This window comes from Erinaceus europaeus, chromosome 4 (genome assembly GCF_950295315.1).
Source record: "Erinaceus europaeus chromosome 4, mEriEur2.1, whole genome shotgun sequence".
In the NCBI taxonomy this organism is placed as follows: domain Eukaryota; kingdom Metazoa; phylum Chordata; class Mammalia; order Eulipotyphla; family Erinaceidae; genus Erinaceus; species Erinaceus europaeus.
Genome location: NC_080165.1, coordinates 8563009 through 8574396, shown reverse-complemented (window position 1 = coordinate 8574396; position 11388 = coordinate 8563009).

The window sequence follows — 11388 nt, the reverse complement described above, 5'->3', positions numbered from 1 at the left end:
CCATGAAGTTAGCCTCGCAAACTAGAACTGAAACTTACAAAGGGATATGATAAATCTATAGAAGAGATGGAACCCAAACATGGTAGAAGCCCCAAGTAAAGATACTCAGAGGGAAGTCCCCAACATTCTTGACTGGAAATAAATATTTAGCTAAGGTCAAGGGTGCATGAACTTGACACAAGACAGATTCACCGTGAGGGGCTGGGAATGACGGTTGAGATGTGAATCGTGGAGCAGTCTGGGCTGGATTTCCCCCATGAAGGAATTGCAGAGAGTGTGCATGGTGGTGGTTAAAGAGCTTAGGAAATGTGAAAGAGAAGATGGAAGTACATTGAATAATAATACTAAAACAAATTTGCTCATTTTCTCATATGTGCAAAGCAGTGCCATCAAATTAATATAAAAGATTTGGTGGGGGTTGGGCGGTAGCAAAGCAGGTTAAGCACAGGTGGTGCAAAGCGCAAGGACCAGCATAAGGATCCCAGTTCTAGCCCCCGGCTCCCTACATGCAGGGGAGTCACTTCACAAGTGGTGAAGCAGGTCTGCAGGTGTCTATCTTTCCCTCCCTCTCTCTGTCTTCCCCTCCTCTCTCCATTTCTCTCTGTCCTATCTAACAATGATGACATCAGTAACAACAACAATAATGACTACAACAATAAAACAATAAGGGCAACAAAAGGGAATAAATATATATATATTTAAAAAAACATAGTGGAGGATAAAAATTAAATAATTTGAAGTATAGTCCTTCTTCTTCTTCTAGCGTTTGCCCTTCTTCCGTAGCCAGTCAACAGCGTCAGGTTGAAAGCTGTCAGGAGCTGCTTGTTGCTGGCTTTGAAAGTGACTGGGATCCATGTGGATTCAGTCGGCTAGGAAGGATCGTCAGTTTCCCCAATGAATGGGGACTCACGGGATGCACCACGAGAAGGTCGATCCAATGCATCCCGTAAGAGTACTTGTCCCCAAATGCAAAACACACTAATTTAAGCAATACGTGAAGAGATATACACAAGCCCACATGTTTACTGCAGAACAGCTCTTGTTGTTGTTGTCACCACCACCATGGTTACTGGGGGGCTTGGTGCAGACACTATGAATCCACCACTCCCAATAGCCTTTTTTTTTTTCACTTTCTTTCTTCTTTTCTTTTCTATTTTACTTGATAGAGAAATTGGAGGAGGAATATAGAGAGGGAGGGAAGGGTAAAGAGAGGGGGGGTGAGACAGATCTGCATCACCATTTGTGAAATGTCCCCCTGCAAGTGTGGGCAGGGGATAGAACGTGAATCCTTGCATATGGAAACATGTGTCCTCAACCAGGTGCACTCAAACTGACCCACTGTAGAATTATGTATAGTATACAAAACATGGGGAAAAAATCTAAGTTGCTATTGAAAGACCATTGAATAAAGAAAATATGTGGTGTGCATATGTCATTGAACACAACTCAAGCTATAAAATGATAAAGAAATCCTGCCTTTGCAACATGTATGGACTTCAAGGGCAGTCAGATGGGTTGGGGGGAATAGCATCTTATTTCACTTTTACGCAGCACATTGAGAAATGAGGCAAATGGAGTAGTGGGAAAATTCCATTTTACATGGGAGGCATAGGCGTTAGCACTCTGATAATAAGATATTTGAAGAGAGCTCTAATTATAGAGGAGACCAAACAGGGAAGATCTCGGGGTGAAGGAGTCCTGACTCCAGGCAAGTGAAGTGTTTAGGTAGAAGGATGTTTACCTAGAAAAATGCCTATTATCTTATTGAGTCATTACAATAACCCTCTCAGAACCGACTGGCCATGTGTAAATATATCTGCTCATTTATTTCAAAATGATAGGGGCTAGATCTCGTCCCTGATGAGCCTCCTACGCGTGAGCTGAAATAGAGAGAGCACTGATGTCCTTCTGCCTTTCTAGATGTGTGATGGGTCAAACTGAGATCGATTTTAGTTTCAGGTAGTAGCATGGTACATGGCATCCTGCGTAGAACAAACCAAAAGTGTTTAAAATAAAGTGGAAAATGAATACAAAGAGACAGCGGAGTAGCAGAGCCCAGAGGCCCCTACCAGGAACAAGATATATATATTCCAAGTGAGATGGAAGAAATGATATAATTTTAGGTCTTAATGTGATCTTTTGAGATATTCTGTTGAAAATAGATATGAGTGAATATTGAGGCATGAGGAAGACAGGGGCTGTGGAATGTGATTGCTAGATGCTCGGTGGTCATTCAGAGAGTTGTAGCATTGGTAACATGAAGGAAAGCTGTCCATGAAGGAGAGATTGTCTGATCTGTGATCCATTTGAGAAAACAGCCAAAAGAACCTGCTGCTAGGTTGGATATGAGGTATGAGATAAAAGAAGAATCAGAATTTTTCTTTTTTTTATTTAATAATTATTGAAAAGACCATAGGATTAGAGGGGTACAATTCCACACAATTCCCACCACCAGAGTTCCATATCCCAACCCTTCCACTGGAACCTTTCCTATTCTTTATCCCTCTGGGAGTACGATGCACCCAGGACCATTATGGGGTGAAGAAGATGGGAGGTCTGGCTTCTGTAATTGCTTCTCCAATGGACAGGAGTGTTGACTCCATAACACCCAACTAAAAAGATATGTGTACACCTATGTTCTTAGCAGCACAATTTGTAATAGCTAAAACCTGAAGGCAACCCAGGTGCCCAACAACAGATGAATGGCTGAGAAAGCTGTGGTATATATACACAATGGAATACTACGCAGCTATTAAGAACAATGAACCCACCATCTTGGATGGAGCTAGAAGGCATTATGTTAAGTGAGCTTAGTCAAAAAGATAAAAAGGAGTATGGGATGATCCCACTCATAAACAGAAGTTGAGAAAGAAGAACAGAAAGGGAAACTCAAAGCAGGATCTGACTAAATTTGGAGTAGGGCACCAAAGTAAAAAACCCTGGGTTGAGGGTGAGGGTGGATGTTCAGTTTCATGTTGTGTAGGCAGGATGTTTGGGAGGGGGGATGGGATGGGACACAGTCTTTTGGTGGTGGGACTGGTGTTTATGTAACATTAATAGGAGTTTATATAACTATTCAGGGAGTCCTGAGATTCCCAAACAGACATGATGGGCCTAGACCTCAAATAAATCCTTCTCTCCACTGTTACCAGTCATCTCTATCAGGAACAACAAACAGACCCCTTTGTGGGCCCCCATAACCCTCAACTTGGATCAGCAGTGGTAGAGAATGTTCCATCCACTGAAGTGAGGCTGGACAACATACTCTATGCTACACCTGAGGAAGATGGGTCCTGATATGGGGGAAGCTTGGAATGTTCCTACTCATGACCACAGAATGTGAGCTCAGATCTACAAGGGATGCAGAGGTCACAGAGGCTCCTAAGCTGAATATGGGCCATGATTGGTTAACAATTTGTTTGGCTTTGTATGTTAACTCTCTTTTCAGCTACCAAGTTCTAGATGCTAGCAGGATGCCAACCAGACTTCCCTGGACAGACAATCCCACCAATGTGTCCTGGACCTCTGAATCCCCAGAGCCCTTCCCCACTAGAGAAAGAGAGAGGCTGGGAGTATGGATCGACCTGCCAATGCCCATGTTCAGCGCCCATGTTCAATGTTTCCTTTCTATAAATAAAAAAATTTAAAAAAATTTAAGTTGCACACACACAGAATAAAACTTTTAGGCTGAAAATTAGGAGTCTGGATAAGAATATGGCCAGTGTGAGATGTCTATTAGAATATAAAAGTAGAGTTCATACAGGTAGTTTGATATTGAGTCTGGTGTAAGGGCATAGGTCTGGGTTGAGATAGAAATTTATAGTCACCTTTATGAGGTGTGTTCCCTAAATGTCTTCTTTACCTATCCCCAAAATACTTTTATAATATTACCAAAATGCACATATTCAAGAAAAATTATACCAGCAGTCTTATGTTTTAGTCTTCCTGTGAGAAACATCACTGTAATAATTGTCTTTCCATCAGTCTATACTATCCGGAATGCTGTTCCCCTTTAGAACAATGGCTGCTACTGCTTGAGATTATGACCCTAGCCAGGTTCAGTCCCTGACATCACCACATTATTACCTTAGCTTATTCAAACCACTTCTCTAATGTTCTCCCTCTGCACAGAGCAACTGTTGATCTCAATGAAAGCTATTATCTGGAGAGAACACAGACCAGTGCTGGAGTTTAGAACTAATGTGGCCTTACGAACTTCCTTTACTGCAAGATTCCATTCTCCAAAAAGGGGAAATAAAAACAGAAGTTCAAAAGTAAAGTGGCTTCTCTAAATGCATTCAGGTAACGATGTACTTAATGCCATGCACATTTACTGAGTGCAAGGTGTTGGATGTCGCAGTGGAAGACAGAGCTGTAGCAATTTAGAAACAAAAAACAAAAAACAACTGTCAGTGTAGGGAGATATTTCCCCCCATGAAGTGTGTAACTTTGCCCTGCATGAGGACTCAGGTTCAAGGCTCCAGCCACCACATAGGAATCTCATATACAGGGGAATCTTTTATTTAATTTTTTTAATTATCATTATTTTATTGGATAGAGACAACCAGAATTTAAGAGCGGAGGGAGAGACAGAGAGGCAGAGAGACACCTGCAGCCATGAAGCCTCCCCTTGCAGGGAGCGGAGGGATGAGGGACTTGAACCTGGATACTTATGTATTTTAATATGAACACATAACTATGGGGGGGGGCAGAAACCATGGGGATGGGTGTAAATAAAGGATAAAGCAGGATGATGTAGAAATGTTTCTGAAATATTTATTGATTTTTAAGTGGTTTTTAAAATTTACTTATTATTATTTGTTTAACCAGTGCACTGCTCAGCTCTGGCTTATGGTGGTGCAGGGGAATTGAGCCTGGGACATGAGGGAGCCTCAGGCCTGAGAATCTGTTTGCATAAGCATTATGCTATCTACCCCTGCCCTATTTTTAAGGGTTTTTTTTTTTTGTATTATCTTCACTTACTCATTGGATAGAGAGAGTCATAAATCCAGAAGAAGTGGGAGAGACAGAGAGGCACTTGCAGCCCTGCTTCACCATTTGCACAACTTCCTCCCTACAGGTGGGGACCAGGGACTTGAACCTGGTCCTTGAACATTGTAACATGTGTGCCACCACCCAGCCCCCAAATGTTTATGTTGTTAAACTTATTTTTTTATTTATTACGATTCATAAAATTATTTTTTAAAATAGCTATAAAGATGAAAAGGCAAGCTTAAATGGAATAGAAGAATTACAATGTCTACTGCCAGGATGAAATTAAACATAAAATAAAATAACCAAAAACAACAATAATATTGGTATATGCCAGCCTGATTACACTGAGAATGCATTTCCCAGAATTTAGTTTTCTGTTTTCGATATAATCAAAATCTCACCTGTGTGAGAATCAAGGCATAAAAATGCAGTGACACTCCAGAAAATTTGCTGAGGCTAGACATAGCATGAAATAATTGTAGAGTGGGTTGGGCGGTTAAGCGCATATGGTGCAAAGTGCAAGGACAGGCGGAAGGATCCGGGTTTGAGCCCCCGGCTCCCCACCTGCAAGGGAGTCGCTTCACAGGAGGTGAAACAGGTCTGTAGGTGTCTGTCTTTCTCTCCCCCTCTCTCTTCCCCTCCTCTCTCCATTTCTCTCTGTCCTATCCAACAATGAACGACATCAACAACAACAATAATAACCACAACAAGGCTACAACAACAAGGGCAACAAAAGGGGGAAAAATGGCCTCCAGGAGCAGTGGATTCATGGTGAAGGCACTGAGCCCCAGCAATAACCCTGGAGGTAATAATAATAATAATAATAATTGTAGATATGTTCAATAGGTTAAGATATTGTTAAGAAAAATTCCCTAATATTACTCTCCAGTGTTATAGGTAAAAAATAGCCAAAGAGCGAGACAGAGGCTGCATGGAGGGCAGGGAGTTATATTTATTTCACATTAAGGAATTACACGTTGCTTCCTACCAGACCTTAACAACCTTGTGCCTCAGTACCAGGCAGTCATCTGTTTTCAATGTGGGAGCAGCACAAGCTCATAGGTGACAAAGGGAGGGAGTCCATCAAGGTGCAGACAATAAAGCTGAGAGCAGGCTGGCTGCAGTCTAAGTCTGCCAGCCACTCTGGAATGCAGCAGTGAGTCCACAAGCAGGGGTTTTCTTTCTTTCGCCTGTGGATTTTTCATTTCATTATGCCCTCATTTTTGCATGTTTTCCAATCCATCTTTTGGACTGATGAGGCTACAGACCAGTAACAGCCCCACTTGTATCAACAGATGTTTGGCTGTGTTCCCACAAGATGATAGGAAACCATACTAGTTCCAGAGAGATCATCGACCTGCCCATTCTTGACCCTGCAGTGCAGACTGGTTGCACTTGATTCCTCCAGTTTATCTGTGAAGTCTGACTTGACAATTTCTATCAGAACTTTAAGAAGATCCACTGGTGATGACTTGTATTGGAAGGGAAAATTATGCAATATGATTCGTCAGCTCTTCCCAATAACAGTGGAAACTATTTCCTCTACTCCTTAAATACATTCTTGATCATTTGACTTTTTTTTTTAATCAAGCAGATAATTGAAAACTGAAAGTTTATTGAGGTTTATCTTCTCTTTCTGATTTTCTAATCCATCCGCCATGTGGGTAAATTTGGCATCAGGGAATTCTGTAGATGAATTCTGAGACACACTTGCCAAAACTTTTCCCACAATGCAGTTCACAACAAGGTAAAGTTCAGATCCAGGAGAGAGGCTGTTTTAGCCCATTTGTTTTTTAATTAACTGACTCAGGTCAGTACTACTTGTCACTGTTATGCAGAGATTAGCAATGAAGCAAAAAGTAACCAATGTAAGAAATGCTGAGACTGCCAAACAACTGTTGCTTAGTCACTACAGATGGGAAATAACTCTGGAAAGCCTTCTGCATACCTATGCTAATACCAAGCAGTTCCAGTCTTAGGTATTACATAAGAAAAGGAAAACACATCTTCTATGTGAAAATTATAGAAATTTTAGTTGTGAAAATATAAAATGGAAACAATCCAAATAACCACTGAAAGGAGAAAAAAAAGAAAATTTAATACTAATAAGAATAAAGAGTTAAACTAAAAGAAGTATTAGATTAAGTGAATGAAGAAAGGCACGAAGTATAAGAAAGAAGGCCGATAACCCTGATGAGAAAAAAGAAAAAGGAAGAAGGAAAAAGGGAAAAAAGAAGATATTACATCAAAATAAAATAAACAGAAATTCATAAAAAAGAAACCACTGCTATGGAAATATCCCCCGTGCGGCTCCAAGTGTTAAAGCTCTTGAGTGTTACAGTTCAAAACAGCCAAAGAATGAGACTTTGGCCCTGTGGAGGGCAGGGAGTTATGTTTATTTTATACCAGAGGAACCAGGTGGATTCCTACCATACCTGGCTACCTGCCTGAGTTTGGAAGAAGGCGTATGTTCCCTTCAAGCTAGGCACAGCTTGAGCTGATTTAGGCTCAAAAAGGGGACTTTTGACTGCTTACAAAGTGTGCTAAATCTGGTGTCTGCAGGTACAAGTGAAAGGTGCCAGCAGATTGGTTACATTCTAGTCTGCTAAGGCGTGTAATCACAAAACAAAAGATACAACCCGATTGGTTACATTCTAGACTGAGGAAATGAGAGTCCAACACCTGCAGTGGGTTTTTATTCTTTACCTGGGGAATTTTTCATTTCACCCCCACCAAAATAAAAAGACATTCTGTTAAATGAAAGACACATCAGACAAGAGACCAACAAATGAATTATATGGAGAAGACACGTTTTTAGCATCGTGCTAGGAACTGAGAATAAATACCTTGACGTAACAGTCTCTTCTGTCATGTGATTCACTCTCTAGTGTGAGCAGACAAGTACACCAACACTCCTGTGTTAATTAAGTTGCAAAAATAGTACTGAATGAGCTCACTTATATCGTAGGTGGTGCTTAAGAAACTAAAAGAAGGAAAACAGGGGGTCAGGCCATAGCACAGCAGGTTAAGCGCACATGACAAAGTGCAAAGACTGGCTTATGGATCCTGGTTCGAGCCCCGGCTCCCCACCTGCAGGGGAGTCGCTTCACAGGTGGTGAAGCAGGTCTGCAGGTGTCTGTCTTTCTCTCCCCCTCTCTGTCTTCCTCTCCTCTCTCCATTTCTCTCTGTCCTATCCAACAATGATGACATCAATACTAATAATAACAACAATAATAAAACAACAAGGGCAACAAAAGGGAAAATAAATAAATAAATATTTTTTTTAAAAAAAGGAAAACACAAGATGGAACCTTGACTAGCGATGCTCTTTTGCAGCAGATGCAATCACCCTACAAGGAGGAAGTAGAAGGGGTCTAGGAGGGAGCTGAGGGCCCAGTATTGTATGTTAGAGAAAGAAGGGGAGGTGGTGGAAGGTCTGTTGTGCTGACCATTAACATGAAGTGGTATGAAACTATACATATGTCACAACAGCCTTGGAAAAACATTGTTTTCCCCAAATAAAGTGATTAAATAAAAAGAATAAATATTAGAGGAAGCTTTTAGTAATTCATTTAATCTCGATACTCATCACATCTAAATGATTCTCACAATCGGATTCAAAGAAAACATATAAGTGAATTTAAAGACATTCTGTGGTTATGAGTTGGAGGACTTGATGTTGTTAAAATGACAAGTCTCACAAATGACCTGCTGATTAAAGATACTTCTTTTTAAATGTTTTTATTATCTTTATTTACTGGATAGGGACAGTCAGAAATTGAGAGTGAGGAGGGAGAGAAGGAAGGAGGGAGAAAGAGAGAGAAAAAAAGAGACACCTGTAGCACTGCTCCACCACTCACAAAGCTTTTCCCTTCTAGGTGGGAACCGGGGAACCCAAGTCCTTGTGCATTGTAACATATGTACTCAACCACTTGGACCCCTAATTAAAAATAATCCTTTTCAAAAGTTACATCGTCTTTTCTGTAGAAAAGGATGAGCCAATCTTAAATAGAAATGCAAAGGACAGAAGATGACAAATTTTGAGAAAGAATAAAGGGAATTGTCTTATATTTAGTACTTTCAAAACTATATAAGGCTATAGCAACCAAGACAGTAAGTTTGGTTGCAGAAGTGGATAATCAGGATTGACTTTCTTTTTTTTTTTTTTTTTTTTCAGGATTGACTTTCATGAGTCCATGGATCTGACGTGCAGAACAGCATAGATCTTGGAGAAGTAGCGCTCTGAACTTGATGCTTCTCATGAACTGTTAAGACGACCATAGAGCCTCCCAACCAGTGTTGTGGACTCAGTAATAAGTAATTTTCTCTGCACTGAATGAAAGAATATGTTTACTAAAGCATTGAACTTTTAATTTCCCAATATTGTAAAAGGTAAATGTTAATGAAAACACCAAATACATAGATTTGTAGTAGTCTTTGATTTTGTATGTTGAGTTTGCTTATATTGGAATTTCACTTGCTCTGATGCTTAAGGTGGCCATCTTTATGAAAACAAGAAACAAGATCTCGGTATTAAACTGTAAGTGCGGCACTGTGGTTTCATTCTGTTACCCGGGGAAAGTTACTTGAATAAATTCAATAGATTTTTGAACTGAACAGAAAGTGCTTCCCACTCAGTTATAATTCTACCACACAGAGGCTAGAAGTTGGGAATCAGTAATGAAAAAAAAGGTCATTCAGTTCACATTTAATGCATTTGTGTGGGAAGATACTGATGGCTGGAGAGGGGATTGTGACTTGGTGGCAGAGAGAGCTTGCCTTAGGATATGAAAGACATTCGGCATCTTTGACTTTAATTTCACAGTAATAAATGTGTAAGAAAAATAAGGAACTTATCATGCAGGGGCAAGTATCATTGCTACAATTGTGCTTTTAACTCTGTACCCTACTGAAAGAAGTGAGCAAGTTCCAATAAGAAAAATAAAGAATATGGATTGCAATTTGACAATGAATGTGGCAAGACTGGCCATATTATTTGCATGTAACTCAAGTAGCTATTGAAGAAATGAAAGCATATAACACATTACTCTCCCCCACACAAAATCACTTCTGTGTAACCTATGATTTCTTACATTGACGGGCAACTTGGTGGATTAGACGGGCAACCTGGTGGATTAAAGATAACCTAAAATTTATTTGTAATGCTCTCCTTTGAAAAGCACAGCTTCATTTCTTTTTCCCAGAATCCAGACTGGCTCTGTGACTATTTCAACAATAGATTAGAGGTGAGAGTGTTCTGCCAAGGCAAATTCCAGGGAGGTGGGAAATCCTACCCACATACCAACAAATGTATTATAAATCATGAGAGAGAGAGAGAAAGGGGGGTGTAGGAAGAGAGAGAGGGGAGACACTGAAGCACCATTTCAACATTTACTATTATTTTAATTTTTTAATTGTTTTTATTTATTTGTTGGATAGAGAAACTAGAAATCGAGAGGGAAGGAGGTGATAGAGATGGAGAGAGACAGAAAGGCCCCTGCAGCCCTGCTTCACCACTCATGAAGCTTTCCTATTGCTGGTGTGGACCGAGGGATTAAACTTGGGTCCTAGTGCATTGTAACATGTGCACTCAATCAGGTGTGCCACCACCCGGCCCTTATAAAAAGCAAACACTGACAAAAACTATAGGATAAGAGAGGCACAACTCCACACAGTTCCCACCACCAGAACTCCATATCCCATCCCCTCCCCTGATAGCTTTCCTATTCTTTATCCCTCTGGGAGTACAGACCCGGTGTCATTATGGGAATGATAGAAGGTGGAAGATCTGGCTTCTGTAGTTGCTTCCCCGCTGAACATGGGTGTTGACAGGTAGATCCATACTCCCAGCCTGTCTCTCTCTTTCCCTAGTGGGACAGAGCTCTGGTGAAGCAGGGCTCCAGGATACATGGTGGGGTCGTCTGCCCAGGGATGTCTGGTTGCCAATTTCTATGTAATGTAGTCTAGCAAAAAGCTACAAATGACCTCCTAGCATAAAAATATGAAAAATTTATTTTTCCTTTGGATAAATTCAGTGAGATACTATAGATAGTCATTTTAATTCTTGTACATGCATGCAAAATGTACAGCCAAGTGCTCTTATCTGAGTATTAGCTATTATTTACATAAGAACAGGAATGGGTTCTAGTAGCTTTGTTCGATGTTGGCAGTCTGTTAAAGAATTACTTCTAACCAGTACATTCTGGTTTGACTCTTATTCAATAATAAAACTATTTTCTTTCTTCTCTATCTTTATAGAGAGGCTATCTAGACATAAAAGAGATTTTATATTTAGCCATATATTCCCAATAATTAATATTCTACTTCTTGGCAAAGCATAAACTAGGAATATAAACTGAACAATATCACTCATGAGGAACAATATCACTCATG